The 17,347-nt window shown below is 37.0% G+C and overlaps 1 long non-coding RNA gene across 1 annotated transcript in view; it reads left to right on the forward strand.

Annotated features, from left to right (window-relative positions):
- Positions 1-3,882: 3,882 nt before the first annotated feature.
- The window catches only part of LOC103278605 (uncharacterized), a 280,461-nt gene continuing 266,996 nt past the window's right edge, over positions 3,883-17,347 (forward strand). Inside the window, exon 1 of the long non-coding RNA XR_010005242.1 lies at positions 3,883-4,041. This is a non-coding gene — a long non-coding RNA (uncharacterized LOC103278605). The remainder of the gene's footprint in view (positions 4,042-17,347) is intronic.

Below are 17,347 nucleotides of genomic sequence, written 5' to 3' on the forward strand. Positions count from 1 at the left end.
TATTGGTTTCCAGGAGACAGTCACAACTATAAATCTACAATTTAATTTTTATAAGAAATTAATTTTTTTTGAAAAACAAGTAGAAAAAGGTACAATTAAAATGTAAGCAAATAATATACCGTATATACTCGAAGATAAGCTGAGTTTTTCAGCCCTCTTTTTGAGCTGAAAAAGCCTCCCTCGGCTTATAATGGGGCCATTGCTTGCAACAGATAATATATTTTCCTCCCTTATCAGCGTGTTTACTTTTCCAACCTCCCTCGCTCTTAACCATGGGAATGTTTTGAAAAGGGAAAGGAGGGGGAGAGAGGCCTTGCAAGTCAGGAAGAAGAAAATACATATATCCATTACTCTTATAAAAGTATTTTCTCCTGAAATCTTTGTTAATCTCTTCCTACAGATATATAGGCATTTCCCCTTGCAAGCCTTTGCAATCCCTATGTACCTATATATCTGTATCTATCTATACACATTAATTTTATATATGATTTTCCCCTCATATGCTTGCAGGTCTTTGTAAATCCTATACACATATAGATATCTAGAGATTTCCATGTATCTGTACATCTATATCTATATGTATACATTATTTTTATAAATGATGAATTTTCCCTCACATGTTTGCAAGTCTCTGCAAATCCTATATAAATATAATTGTCTATATAAAGAGAGATATCTAGATAGGTAGATATTAATATAGATATATAGGGCTCGCAAATAGGACAGGGAGAAAATGCACACACAAATACACACACACACACACACACACACACACACACACATATACATACGTGTCCAGATATGAATTGAATATAGATATAAAGGCCTTGCAAATATTGCAAGGGAAATGTGCACACACACACACGTAGAGAGAGATGTCTAGATAGATATAAACATAGATATATGGGTCTTGCAAATATTGCAGGAGGGAAATGCACACACACACACACACACATATAGAGGATTTACAAATGTTTCAGGGGAAAATGTATATGTGAAAGTAGTATATATACTTGTAGATTATATCTACCTTTGCATTGTTTATCTAGGCATTGAATATTTGCCTGTTACTATTGGAAGCTGGTCTGAGTCCCCATGTGGAGATAAGGCAGGATACAAATGAAGTTTTATTATTGTTATTATTATTATAAAGGTATTGTTGATACCATATTGTTTTTGTTGACCCTGCTTCTCCACTTACACAGAGCTAGTTTACTGTTTTTCTTTGAAATATGGTAAATGTTCAAAAACATTTTATCTACTGATGCCTCAATATAATTTTATTGGTATATATTTTTATTTAGAAATTTACCAGTAGCTGCTGCATTTCCCACCCTCGGCTTATACTTGAGTCAATACGTTTTCCCAGTTTTTTGTGTTAAAATTAGGTGCCCTGGCTTATATTCGGGTCGGCTTATACTCAAGTATATATGGTAATTGTTTTAGAAATTACAGTGTACATATATTGCATATATAACGCAGTATACACAGCGGACATTAAATGTAAATATAGGCAGTCCCCAAGTTACGAACAGGATAGGTTATTTAGGTTTGTTCTTAAGTTGAATTTGTATGTAACGTGGAACAGGTACTTTTTAAAGTGTAACTCCAAATATGTATATAGTCATACATATATTTGGATAGCATAGGGAAAGGTTAGCACCCCCGTGGTTTGCTGTCTATGTCCCTGTTCAGAAGATTTCATTTCACTTTCTGTCCCTATGATAATTGAATTTAGAAAAAAATGGCTTGTTGTGGAAACAAAGATTGCCGAGAAAGCTTCAGTGGATACACCTTTTACCCATGTCAACTCTTTCAAGAGTAAATTTCCCTTCTGAGTGGTAGATTTCTCTCACTTCCTGTTGTTTCACCCCCGTTCTTAACTATTGAGTCATTTGTAAGTCAAATGTTGTAACTTGGGGACTGCCTGTACAGATTTTTAAATAGTTTGCTTGTACTGAACATTTTACATATTGTCAAGTACTTCAAACCATATTTCATGCAGTTCACTATATTAAGACCAAAAGAGCAATCATTTCAGCTCATTAGATGACTGTACAAATCTTTCAATAATTACTTCTGCATCCAATTTCTTTTCAATGGATAGAAAAATGTATGATTCTAAGTCCTCCTTAGGCAATGAATTTCTTAGCCTTGTCTGTATGATCTTTAGCTTTGAAAATGTCCTTTCACATTGAATTTGAGTAACATACTGTGCAGATGATTTTATTATTTTTATTAAAATAGTAACACAATGTAAATTTTAGTTGCATACAGTAATAATAGTGGAAATTCTATTATATTTTCAAGCTACTAAAAGTCATTAATATTTTAACATATTGGCTAATGTTTAAGGGAGCCCACTTGCCATCAGGCAAAACTTGTTGTCGACTCACAGTACTTCCCCCCAAAGATTTATGAACAATGAAGAGATTTCCAACAAGATATATGATTTTTTCCCTTTATTTTTAAAACATTTTCCATGATTTCAAACTAGCAGCAGCTGTACCCTATAGCTCTATTCAATTTAACCCTTTAATAAATGTATCAAAATGATATTTTGTGTGTAACTTGTATCACTTGTATACTGTATCACCTCTTAAGTATATAAAATGCATCAAATATATCTTGACGAAAGCTACCTCCATGTGCCCTCAGTTTGCATAATCCCTTGGGAACAGAGATCATGGTCAGGGTCCCTCCACTTATTTCCCAAGTCAGATAGTATCAGAAACTTTGTGTGTGTGTCTGCAAAACAAATGATCTTTGGGCAAGACTGGAAACCAAGACGGCATTTTAATAAGACTATATTTTTCTCTACTTATTTCTTCTGGCTTCATTCAATCCTCATTATCCCTTCAGCTCTTAGATTTTAGTATAGAAATCAAACAAATGCTTTTTGTTTTTCACTTATGAAACTGCTCCTAGTGGTACTGAAAGGAGTTGTCAATGAAAAGTGTTATCTAGCCTCAGATATACTCAAATACTTTCTCTTCTGGTGAGGTCCAGGAACAATTACGAGAACAACAGCAAAAAGCAGGGGATCTAGACTCTTCTCTTAAAACAGTAACTGGAGACATGAAACCCACAAAAACGTATATGGCAGCTTTTCAGGCATCTGTTGATAATTTGATTTAGGACAGTGGAAAACACATTTTTAATATTTAAAGCTCATGATGTAAGTAGTGGGACTGGTATATGATTATTGCAAAACACTGTTGAGAAAACAGGCACTACAGTAAAAGTCCTTGGACATTCAGTTTATGCATTTTAAGGGTGAACAAGAAAGCTGAGTTGATTTTTCAAAAACTATAGCCCCATCTACCTTACCTTATAAAATCCAGATTATCTGCTTTGAACTGGATTATATGGCATATAGACTCATATAATCCATTTCAAAGAAAATAATTTGGATTATCTGCTTTGATGATCTGGATTATATGGTAATGTAAATCCATTGTAAACTGCAAGAGATCCTAAACCTCTCAGAAGGTTATCAATCGGATATAGGAAAATGCTCTCAGTTCCCAACTTCTCCCCCTTATTTGGCAGATTAATTACATTCTCAGCCATTCAAGAACTGAAGACTTCAACAGTTGAAGGCTTCAATTAAGAATGAATTATTTTGATGACAACTATGAGATCTGATAGAGAAGATGAGCCAAGGATATCATGCTATTTCAATGTTTGTGAAATCTTTAAGAAGAGCATGAAACTTTTCAAACTCTGCAATTTTTAAAAAAAAGTCTATTTCATGCTCTTGCTACCTTTTGCTTATGATGTGCTAATGATTTCTACATATTCAAAATAGCATTTACTCTTGAGTTATATCTGTTACAGTAAGTAGTAACAGGATCAGGTGTGAGTTAAAAAAACCCTTATGGTGTTAATTATTATGAACAGCTGCTGATGTAGGTCAGCAAGCAAGCTTGGACCACACCCGGTGGGGTATAACTGTATGAGTTTTTAGAATACAGTTGGTGATGGTGATGCTGAATGTGCAATGACTGACCAGCAATGCTCTTTGCTATGAAGAACTGTGTAAGTTTGTTGAGTTTACTTCATTTTTGATTTTGCAACTCTGCTGACAAGAGTAAAGATTTTTTTGTTCCTTTTTCCTCTTGTTTGTGTGTCTATTGTTTTGGACCTGACTGATATTTGCTTATGCGCAACAATATCTGCCTTATATCTCACTAACAAGCTAAGATCTGAGAAGAAAACAAATTATCTTGCTTTCAGTTTCCAGCCTTAAGTTTTCAATTGTTTGAGTCCCTCCCCCAACCTTGACTCTTCAGCCTGCTTTGTTTTGCTTCATGGTCAAATATGATCTGAATAGTTGAAGTTTTGTTTTGCTCTCATTTCTGGTAATCTTTACTACAATTTATTTTTGAATAGAACAGACTGCCATTGTTATTATTGTGCTGGAAAACTGTCTTGAATGCTTTACTCATGTTCATTTTTATCACTTTATCACTTTATTTATTACTTCATACAGCTATTCTAGTAATTATTTTGTTATTCATCTCTTATTTGTCTGTGGGCTCCTGCATATGTGGAAATCTTAATGTGTTCAGACCCATACTACTTTGATTTATTATGGCCTTTAGTAAAACGATGGCTTTTGCTTGGATAGATTTGACTAGAGTTTGGATTGATGAATATGAGATGTGATGGGTATGCCATTACCTTAGCTTTTTCTTTTATGTTTTCACTCCTCTTTCTCTCTCCCCTCCTCTTTTTAATCATTTTTTTCCAGTGTAATTTTTCGATCAAATATATATTTTGGTAAGCTCTGTTTTTTTTCTTTTTCTTTTATATCATTTATATAATTTATAGTGTCTATAAATTTAATTACATGGAATATTAGAGGTTTGAAGATCCCTAATAACATAAAGCAGTTTCTTGCCAAGTGTTTTTTTTAAAAAAATCAAAATGGGTGTTACTTTTTTGTTTTGCTTTTGCAGGATATAATCTTTTGATGTCAAATTAGGACCAGTTTTGTTAAGATTGGAGACTTTACAAAAGCAAAATATATACAAAAATTTCACAAAATTTTTTCAATTTCAATTATTCAAATTATTGTAGTTAGTGTTACAGACAATGAACTTTTTGCATTATGTATTAAAATTTAATGCACAAATTTTTAAAAATTAAATTTGTTAATATATAATCCAAATTTGTATTTTCCTACTGCAATAGGCTCTCAGTTAACCTAGCGAGATTGGTAGATGCCAAATAAATGTACTTTCTGATTTCTTGAGAATTACTGTGCAGCCTAATATCATATCCCATGTTCATATTGAAATACAATAAGAGCTAATTAAGATGACGACGATAACAACAACAACAACTTGGGATGGCTTACATATGGGACAAAATGTCCATATGACATAAAAACAAAAACGATAATGGTGCTCCATGCAGTCATGCCAGCCACATGACCTTGGGGGTGTCTATGGACAATGCTGGCTCTTCGGCTTAGAAATGGAGATGAGCACCAACCCCAGAGTTGGACACGACTAGGCTTAATGTCAGGGGGAAACTTTTACTTTTATCTTAAGACAAATGAAGGCAAACCTAATTTAATGTAGCACATTTTACTGTTTTTCTATATTCTAAAAAGAGCTTTTTAAAATTTTAAAGTATTATTTCTTTGCATTTTTGTTGGTTACTTGGGAGTTCTGGTTGCTTGAATTCCAGTTAATTCAACATCTCCTGTATCTTTCACAAATATTTTTGCACTATCCCATGTTGGCCTTTTACAGCCTGATCATGCCCACTTTAGTAACTTTTGGCCATTGTTTTTTGGAGAACGTTGTCTGATGGAGCTTCAATGCTGCAATTTTATACTTTATGTTTTAATTTTGTTTATTTGGTGTATTGTATTTTATGATCTTATTTTAATGGTGTTTTTGTTTTAATTGATTATGTTTTTATATCTTGTGGACATTTTGTCCCATATGTAAGTTGCCCTGAGTCCCTTTGGGGAGATGGTGGTGGTGTATAAGAATAAAGTTGTTGTTGTTGTTGTCGTCATCATCATCATTAAATATTTTAGTACTGTGGTCAGTGTTTCTTCAGACTATATAATAATTGGTGGAGATTTTAATACTATCCTTGATCTGAATTTTGGACCTTATCATAAAGGCCCATGGATTCACCCCGCATCAGGCTGAATCCATGGGCTCCCAGAGAGGGTGTGATGAAGCTGCCACTTCACACCCTTCAATGCCTGCCTTACCTTCTCTCTCATCACATGGCGGGAAGTGTCGCTGCGCAGTTTCCCCTCAATTGAAGGGAAGGCAACACGGGAAGGCTCCTATCTTGCCACAGTTGCGATGGGTGCTGCTTCACCTCCCTTTTCGGCATGGAGCCTGACCAGAAGTCCCTTTACATCATGTGAAGGGCTCCCTGCCATAAAAGGAGGTGAAGCCACGTACAACAGGCAAATTGGCCCATCCAATGTGGTTAATAGAGGAACTCTTATAAATTCCTTGGTCCATGCTACAATTAAGGATTACATGTCTGAATTAGGATAGGTATCTGGTGTAATTTGCATATCGCAAACTATATTCCACATAACTGCACCAGAAAATATTTATTGCCTGTCTTATTTTCTAATTTCTATAGCTATACGACTACACTAACACATAAGTCAAGAGTATTAGATTATTATCCAATATGTTACCTCACTGGCTTTCCTGTCAGTGTTAAATACTAATCACCTTTTCCTGTTTATTTCTGAAGTGAAAGCTTTTCTGTCAGAGTTGATATTATTCAAAACTTTTGGGATTCTTCCTAGATGTTTTTCTAAGTAATGCGTGTACTATTAACTGGATGAAATCTGAGGTTATATCTGGTGGAAGTAATAGTCCATCTCACTTGCTTTCCAGTTTACAATTCTTCAGATACCCAGAAATTGCTAGGCTTAGAAATATTGCTTTTTGTGAGATATTCTGCAGGTAACATATTGGGAGAAAGCAGTACTTACAAAATTTAAAAACAGTAGAGTCTCACTTATCCAACACTTGCTTATCCAACGTTCTGGATTATCCAACACATTTTTGTAGTTAATGTTTTCAATACATCGTGATATTTTGGTGCTAAATTCGTAAATACAGTAATTACTACATAGTATTACTGCATATTGAACTACTTTTCCTGTCAGATTTGTTGTATAACATGATGTTTTGGTGCTTAATTTGTAAAATCATAACCTAATTTGATGTTTAATAGGCTTTTCCATAATGCCTCCTTATTATCCAACATATTCGCTTATCCAACATTCTGCTGTCCCATTTATGTTGGATAAGTGAGACTACTGTAGTAATCTTTACCAAACTGTACTCAAAATAATGCAACTTTCAATTTCAGAGGGTATTTGTTTATATATTAAGATTTATCTCTTGAGTTATAAAAACAATTAGATTATTCAATGATCTTGGAATCAACTTAGTTCAAACCTTAATTTCAATGGATTGTTTTAAATTTAGTTCATCTGAATAAAAGCAAAACAGGATCTCCGGTAAGTACTGCTAGTAGTCTGGCTTGGCATGCATTTTTGTCAACTGCAGTTAGACCTATATAGTTATGCTAAACTAACTTTACAAAATAATCCTAAACTCAAAATTGTAAATAGTCTTCTCATGCAAAAATAGATTGACTGTGGAATTTATATTTTTGATTCATTGATAAGTCTAGATCATGAATTTTTCCCATTTCCCATCTTGCGATCTACTTATCACTCACTTGCAAACACACTGTGGCAATATTTTTTCAACTGTGCCCCTTACGATGTCTATGTACAGACCAACAGCTTGGGTGCTACATTCACTCCTACTTTACTGAAAGCCGTAATTATATCCTCTGAGAAAATAACACCAAGAAATCTAAGTTATAAATGTTTGTTGGAAGGTATTATATTTAATCTTAATGAAGTTGTAAAAATTAACATTCTCCATATTTTGTATAATGACAAAAGATCTCACTTCTTTACCTACTCATGCATCATGTATATTTTATAGATGTCAATAACAAGACATTATGTTCTTGGAAATGTGATTAGTTTACATTGATGTATCTGCCTGGTCCATGAATATATCATATGCACTCCATCCCATATTCTCAGTTCTCCGATTCTTTGCAGTCATAGATGGAAAAAAGTATTTATTTTAGAAAATTGTGAAAGAGAAGTACATTTATAAACATGAGGCTGACAAATCATAGAATCATAGAGCTGAAAGAGATCACAATGGCCATTGTCCAACCTCCTGCCATACATTAAGGACCTTATCACACATACAAATTTAAGCAGCCAAAGACACTTATCAGCCAGTTGAGGGACAGATGGGCATACAACTCATCACATGATGTCCCTCAACTTCCAGAGGAGGCCCCACTTCAATTGGCATGGAAGCATCCCAGGATGCTTCCTTGTCAACATAGGAAGGCTTCTGCCCCAGTTCCTCCATGTGATGGGAGAAGCATCACCACGTCTGTTGTTTCGCCAAACCTTATTGGCAAAATATGTGATAAGGTCCGAAATACAAGAAAAGCATATCCAACAGATGACCATCCAGCTTCTTCTTAAAAAACCCCAGAGAAGGAGTCTCCATTACACTCCCAGGAAGCATATAGTATAGTGCATCACACTGTTGTCCCATGTTCAGCTTTTGGTCACTAAGACGCCTAGATCACTTTCATGTGTACAGTTTTCAAACCAGGTGCCACCCATCCTACATCTCTGCATTTTTATTGCCTAATTGTAGTACTGTACATTTCTACTTGTTAAAAGTAATTTCTTAGTTTTGGCTCAGCACTCTAATCTGTTAAAATAATTTTGGATTATGATCCTGTTCTCGGGATTATATCTTCCCCAGTGTGATATCATCTGGAAATGTGACAAACATCCCTTCTATTTTGTCATTTAAGTTTATATAAAAAAAAGTGCTGAATAGCATTGGGCCCAGGACAGAACCCTGCAGGATCCCATCTTTTTCTAGGATGAAGAGGAGCCATTGATAACCCTTTGGGTTTAGCCAAGTCAACTGATTCCCAATCCACCTAATAATAGCATGTTCTAGTTCACACATTACTAGCTTCTTTGTGAGAATATTACGGAGGACATGATATTCAAAGACCTCACTGAAATCAAGATGTGCTATATCCAAAGCATTCCCTTCATCTACCAAGCTTGTAACTCTATAAAAAGAGATAAGATTCATTTGGCATGACGCTCTCTGAGAAACTATGTTGACATTTTGTGAACATGCAGTTCCTTTCTAAGTGCTTACAGATTGTCTGATTAATGATCTGCTCCAGAATATTTTCTGGTTTTCATATTGGGCTGACCAGGCGATAATTATTTGGATTCTCCTCCCTACTGCTTTTTGAAGATGGATACAACATTTGCCTTTCTCCAGTCTTTTCTCCTATTCTCTGGGAATTTCTAAACTCCAGAAATGACACCTAGTATAGGTACAGTTGCATAATTTTAAATAGTTATGATTCCAAATGTTGTGGAATTCCCATTCTTGAGAAACCAATTGCTGTTTTATATCTAATCTCCTGCAGGTGTTAAAGGTTTAATGTTTCATGAGGAGAAAAGATATTAATAGGCGGTAAAGAAAAATGTTGCAAAGGAGTGAAGAAAACACACTGACCTTGCATCTATGCCAAGAATCTGAGTAATTAAGAATATAAATAGGCAAATTTCATTTGTTTATTGTTTGGAAAGACTTGTTGGATTTGGGAAGCTAAAATTCTGTACCCCTAAGTGAAAGTCACTCTTGGTGCCTCGCAAAGAGTAATGAGAGAGAAGTGAAAAGAATAAATGAGAACTAGAGTAAAGGGGGAGAAAGAGAAGAAAGAAAGAGTGCAAAGGTGTATAGGTTGATCAGGAGAAACGGGTTTGTAACTAGGGGGAATGAATTTTCACTGAAGGGCAGTCACAATGAAAACATTTTTGAACCTTCTGACACTTGTGCACATCACCCTGAGCACTCATGTCTAGGCCTTAAAGGGGACTTCACTTGGAATACAGGTTATACAAAATGATATATGTATTTCAAAATGTATATGGATAAAATGGATATTTGAGTAATTGGAGGAGAAACCACAAGATCACACATTTTTGTCAATAATAAGTGAATAAATTGCCTGTACTGTGCAAGTAGATGCAGATTTGGGGGGAAATCTGTACAGAAAGAAAGCTGTTTTGCAATTTGATATGAAACAAGGACAGGAGGAAAATGCAGGTGTGGCTGATGGAAACTGAATTTTGAATTTTTAGCCATGTTTGGAAATTTTTAAATATCTGCCATCAATCATTGAGAAGTATGCATTATTTTTTTTCACATACTACTTAATCTATTTTATCCCATTAATGCCCTATCATAATTAACATTATTAAGACTGACACACACCACATACTTCTAAATACCTGATACATACTTCTACATACCTAGAATAGAGTGGCTCTCACCAATGAGAGGTATGCCTTCTGACTGCTGAAGCCTTTCCTAGTGACTTGAGGACCTCACGTTGAACAACAATCTGCCTGAAATATGACAATGATTTGTTTTTTTAGGGCCCACACATGTCCCTGTTAGCGCTCACTTGATGCTGTGACAAGGTTGTCAGAAGCTGCTGTGTGGCATATTCCTCTCATTTGCTTCTGTCACCAGCAAGAAGCGTCAAGGTAGCAGTGGTATTTGAGATTATGTTTCTGTACTAAGGTTAAGATTTTCAAGCTGACATCTCAGAACTGATTGCTGTGTTGGAGACAATTCTCAGCCGAGGAGCAGCCATCTAACTATAGAGAGAAAACCCTTCTATTTCCTCTTGTTGTTTCTTCCAGTAGTTAAACACTTCACAGGCTATAGCTTCCTATTCCTTCTCCTACAGTACTTCAGTCTGTGGAAGAAAAAAAATGGGTGAATTCAGATGCCGCCAAAAAGCTTTCTCTCACCCTTGCAATAATACCTGAATAATGCCTGAACAAAACACTGTCAACTCAGACTGATGTGAAAGACTGTATTTGGAGTCCCTCATTCCTGAGATGGAGACCTTTTTCTAGATTTTGCCTCAGTTGGTTGGCTTTTCATACAGACTTCCATCAGTTTTTTTAACCATTGTCATGCATGCTCAGCCATGGAAACCCACTGAGTGGCTTTGGGCTTATTATTATTATTATTATTATTATTATTATTATTATTATTATTGACACAACAACATAGTATGATATAGCAAACAAGATAGATATGCTGAATTTCGTATCACAGAATCACAAGTCAAACACTTCCCAAGTGTTTAGGACTGATGAATTTTTGGATGATGATGATGATTATTATTATTATATTTATTTATACCCTGCTTTATCTTAACATAAAAGTATAGCAATTTAAAATATACAAATATACGAACATTAAAACAGGATTAATTATAAATAGTATTTAAAAATTCCCAAGTTAAAAATTCAAAGTTAAAAACCACAGCGCCCCCTGAATTGATCTTAAAAACCTTCATCTTTAAAAGCCTGTCTAAATAAAAAAGTTTTTTGCTGACTGCTGGAAGGACAGCAAGGAGGGAGACATTCTGTCTTCTCTGGGTAGGGAGTTCCAGAGTCGACCGACAGCAACTGAAAAGGCCCTTTCTCTTGTTCCCACCAACCGAGCTTGAGATGGAGGTGGGACTGAGAAAAGGGCCTCTCCTGAAGATCTCATTGTATCATACAATTGGATATGGTCAGCCAAATAGTCTGCACCTGAACTGTCTAGGGCTTTAAAGGTCATAGCCAGCACTTTGAATTGTGCCTGGTAACAGACTGGCAGCCAGTAGAGCTGCTGCAACAGGAGGGTTTTTTCGGACCTTGTAGCCAACCCCAGTGAACAACCTGGCTGCAGCTTTTTGGACCAGCTGAAGTTACCAAGCACTCTTCAGAGGCAACCTCATGTAGAGCACGTGACATTACAATAATCCAGATAGGATGTAACTAAGGCATGTACCACAGTGGCTAGATCTGGCTTCTCAAGGAATTTGTGTTGGTGTATAAGTTTTAGTTGTGCAAAGTGCTTCCCAATTCCATCCCAGCGAGATGATCGAGAAGGATAGTGATGGTATCGAATGGTATCGAAACCTGCTGAGAGTTTCTGGAGAACCAAAAGGGACACATTCCTCCTGTCTAGCTCTCTTCGTAGGTCATCCACCAAGGTGAACAAAGCTGTTTCTGTTCCATAGCCAGGCCTGAAACCAGATTGAACTGAATCCAGATAATCCATTTCACCTAGAAATCCTTGGAGTTGGGAGGCTACCACATGCTCCAGAACCTTGCTCAGAAATGGAAGGTTGAACACTGGCCGATAGTTGTCCATTATAGAGGGGTTTAGTGATGGCTTTTTAAATATAGGTCTCACAACTACCTCCTTTAGGCAAGTTGGAACTTTGTCTTGTTCCAAGACAGCATTAACCACCATCTTCACCCACTTTGCCAGTCCCCCTCTGGCCTGTTTGATCAGCCAGGAAGGGCAAAGATCTAGAACTTCTTGCCCTGCACATCACACTCCTTTCATCTCATGGGAAGACAAAGGCAAATCTTAAACAAAGAGATACCCAGCAAAGGGTTTGCCTTAGGATTGCTGTTGAGTCAGATATGACTTAATAGCAATTGGTCATGCAAGCTGTTTTATTTTGGTAGCAATCCTAACTAAAGATTAAGAAGAAATTGAGTACTTGATTATGCTTTGTTTTTTAAAAAGGTACACCAAAGCAACAAACTACCATGCTCTTCCTCCTCCTTCTCATCCTCTTCATGATTCTCACCACCCCATCCTTGAGATTCTCTCTGTTGTTGTGCACCGTCCAAACAGGTCTGAATTGCTTAGGATAGTCACTATGTCTATATGAATAATAGTTGTAAGAAATAAGGAATTTCAGCAGATGCTCCTTGCTGCTGGTAGTCTCTCTCCCACACAATTAGTCTCTCTCCTCCTCCTTTGACACTCTAAGTTCCCTGCAGACTGGGTTTTCCATCTGATCTGTTCATTTGAGGTGAAATTCCAGATGCCCACTGATCCATAAAAGTGAAAAACTACATTAAAACCCAAGAAACTAATTGCAACCAGTGAACTTTAGGATGCCACTATAATATGAAAAGATAGGAACCTCATTATCTAAGGGCCCATCCAGACAGCCCCTTTAATGTGGAACTTCTCACATCAAAAAGGGGGCTGTCTAGACAACGTTTCTGGAAACCACGAATTAATTCTCCACAAACCAGGAAAACCCTGGTTTGTGGTGAATTAATTTGATATTCGGTTTATTCCGCACCTTCCAGGAAGACATGGGGTAAACCCACTACTTCTGCTGTCTGGACTGCAGTCCAGACAGCTGTCCCATGATTTTCTGGGCTAAATTAGCCCAGAAAACCGTGAGGATAACAAAACCCTCCCAAACCCCTTTTAAAAGCATAAAAAAGTAAAATAACTTACCCAGCCAGCATTTTCCTTCTGCCGGCACTCTCTTAGTGCTTAGGAGTTACATGCCAGGAGAAGGGGGGAGAGGAGGAGGAAAATTTCTCCTGCCCCGCTCTCCTGGTGCGTTATTCCTAAGTGCCAGGAGAGGGCCGGCAGAAAGGAAATGCTGGCCCGGATAAGTAATTTCAATTTTTTGATGCTTTTTAAAGGGGTCTGGGAAGGGGGTTATGGTGTCTGGGTGTTCTTTTGGAAGATACTGGGAGAACATCTGGATACCCAGTCACAAAAGCATGGGTTTTTGCGGCTGGTATGTGGACTACAATTGACCCTGACCTGGGTTTTTTAAACCCAAGTCGAAGCAGACTTATCCGCAGTGTGGAAGCACCCTAACTCTCTAGTAACAACATGCAGCCTGCCACCCGAACATTCAAAGTCTGTATCTCTTCTTTGGCTCTTGTCATCTATAAACAGAACAGTTTTTCATCATTCCACATTTAATCTTTCACATTTCTGTCCCAGATCTAAACCAAATCAATTTTTGATGCAGGTAAATGTTTCTCGGTGCCACCTTTTCTTCTTCGTAGGCTTCTCATCTTTAATGTATCATGTATTTTCCATCATTGGTGGTGAGACGAACAAAAGATTCCCAGATCACTTCTTTCCTACTAATGTAAGTTTTTATATGAAAAGCCAGCTGGAAATGGTTAGTGATTCACAATCAAGAAATTAGAGGGATGGTTAACAAAATGGTAGTACAATTAAAGAGATGGCAACCATTATTTAAAAAACTAATTATGAAATTAAAAGCTGAAACAGCTAAAAGATATCCTCCAAACACTTCAAAGAAGCTTTAAAGAGACTACAATTAACTTCAAGACACATGTTACATTAGGAAGCTGCCAAGGTAAAATGTAGTTCAGCCAAACTTACTGGCATGAACAAACAGTGGTTGGCGAGTCTGACATAAACATAACATGCACAGGGGAAGTAATAGAACAGGATCAAAACACATACAGTAGAGTCTCACTTATCCAACATAAACGGGACTGCAGAACGCTGGATAAGCAAATATGTTGGATAATAAGGAGGGATTAAGGAAAAGCCTATTAAACATCAAATTAGGTTATGATTTTACAAATTAAGCCCCAAAACATCATGTTGGACAACAAATTTGACAGAAAAAGTAGTTCAATATGCAGTAATGCTAAGTAGTAATTACTGTAATTACGAATTTAGCACCAGAATATCACGATGTATTGAAAACATTGACTACAAAAATGTGTTGGATAATCCAGAACGTTGGATAAGTGAGACTCTACTGTAGTACCACCATAGAGAAAACTAGAATGAATGCCCCTTCTGCATAGGTTTTCAAATCCAGAAGAAACGTGGATGAAAAGGGAGATGACTAGATGATGCTCATGGAAAACGCGGGCTAGATAGTGGCATCGGCTGAATAAAGGTCCTCTTTAAATTTGCGATCAGGCGAAAAATGTGCTGCTACAGAGGACTGTATATCTCTGCAGTCAACCCCCCCCCCCCCCCCCACAAGACTTGGTTGCGATAGGCTGGTGTGGACTGCTTTTACCCTCATTTTATAATCCCTAAACAACTGATGAGAGAGGTAAACAAATGGAGCCATGGACACACAGATGGCTAAATGGAAGCATGAGAGGACAACAATTCCCATGAGAACACTCTCCAACCATTCCTTTGTTCTCATATAAATGAAATTAAAAAGAGCTTTAAATTACACAGTGGGTACCAGCATGGCAGGCAAGTGATCCTAAAGAGAAATGAGGTAGAAGAGGGCAAACATAAAAGCAGAAGGAAGGTGAGGAGAGATAATGAAAAAAAATCTGCTTGTGTGCACATTCTTATATCTGCACCAGTGCTTATGAAGTCCAGCACATCTTGGAGAACCAATAAAAAAATTAAAAGAAGGCTTCCCGTGGATGTCCCACATCCATTTTGAAAAATCCACTATAAGCGAACCTTTCAGGACACTGGGGGATCACTTACTGAGACCGAGAGCGCTGTGTCTGGCCTTTCCTTAAGATCCCACTTCTTTGTCCTGGGCTAGGAGGCTGTCTGGAAGGACCCTATGAAAACCCTCAGCAAAATAATCACACAGTTCCAAGTAAGCATGGTGCAAACTGCAGGTGGGTGTTCACCGTTGGATGTAGTTTCCTTCCTGATGTCTATTGTACCTGTTTGTACCTGTAAATGTTTTCTGTTCATCCAAATGTCTTTTCAAAGAGATAGCTCAGGAAAGTAATGAAATCTGTGCTAAATGTTATCACCACGCCCACCTTCTGTAAGCAGTCAAAACTGGAAAGTGAATAACCATAATTCCTCTCTTCTCCGAAAATAAAGCAGTTGTTCGACATAAACTGCAAAAGCCCATAATAGCAGTGACTGGGGTAGATCATTTTTCCTTGCAGTATAAGATCAAGTAATAGCAAATTTATTTATTTATTTATTTACAGCATTTATATTCCACCCTTCCCACCCCGAAGGGGACTCAGGGCAGATCACATTACACATATAGGCAAACATTCAATGCCTTTTAACATAGAACAAAGACAAACAAACATAGGCTCCGAGTGGGGCTCGAACTCATGACCTCCTGGTCAGAGTGATTCATTGCAGTTAATTGCAGCTGGTTTGCTCTCCTGCCTGCGCCACAGCAAAGATCACAAATATTTTAGGATTTGTTTGTGGGAGTAATGTGGTCCACATTTCCTTTTTTTTTTTGTAGGAAAGTAGAGGTGGTCAGCTTTAACCCTTGTTTTAACCAGAAACTATTCTCTTTAGGGAAAAAGATAGAGTACACCTCTTGTGTAGTAGTAGTACGAGTAGTAGATTATTAACACATAGGCACTTGAATTCAAAAGAAACAATCTATATATATAAAAATGTAATGTTCATTTTACTATGGAGTAAACAACAAAAGGCCTGATCCACACTGCCTTGCGGAATCCATGGTTGGCCAGTTTTTATAGCAATTAATAATCTTGGCGTGGTAGGTATGAATGCTGCAATTAGGCACCTTGATTAGCATTTAATGGCCTTGCAGCTTCAAAGCCTAGCTGCTTCCTGCCTGGGGGAATCCCCTGTTGGGAAGTGTTAGTTGGCCCTGATTATTTCCTTTCTGGAATTCCCAATTTCTCTGCTTTCAGAATGTTGCTCTTTATTTATTGTTCTGATTTTAGAGATTATATTGTTCTGTATTATTATACCACAGTAATTATTTCATATTTATAATTTTATATTATCTGCTTAGAAGTGGATTATTTGAGGCCCCTTCTACACAGCTGTATAAAATCCACACTGAAGTGAATTATCTGGCAGTGTGGACTCAAGATAATCCAGTTCAAAGCAGATAATATAAGATTATAAATGGGTAATATAACTGTGTGGAAGGACCTTGAGTCTACACTGCCATATAATCCAGTTCAAATCAGATAATCTGTATTTTATAGGCAGTGTGGATCAGGCCTAAGTGCACATTGCCTGTGCCCTGGGTGCCATTTTAGCTGAGGGAGTTGCTAGGATACGAAGGGGGCGGGACCTAAAGGCAGCGGGGGAGGGGGAGCTAAACGCAGCAGAGCCCACCTTTCTAACTGGCAGTTAGGGGGAGAACGGCTCTTTCTCGTCCTCTGTAATTTGGACTATTTTTCTAGGTTTTTTAAATTGAAAGACATATTTGTATGACTATGTCTTTTGTGGTCAAATTTGGTGTGATTTGGTTCAGTGGTTTTGTTGTTTACTCCATAGTAAAACGAACATTACATTTATATAGATAGATAGATAGATAGATAGATAGATAGATAGATAGATAGATAGATAGAGGAAATGATTTTGGCCTGGAA

This window comes from Anolis carolinensis, chromosome 4 (genome assembly GCF_035594765.1).
Source record: "Anolis carolinensis isolate JA03-04 chromosome 4, rAnoCar3.1.pri, whole genome shotgun sequence".
Taxonomy (NCBI): Eukaryota; Metazoa; Chordata; class Lepidosauria; order Squamata; family Dactyloidae; genus Anolis; species Anolis carolinensis.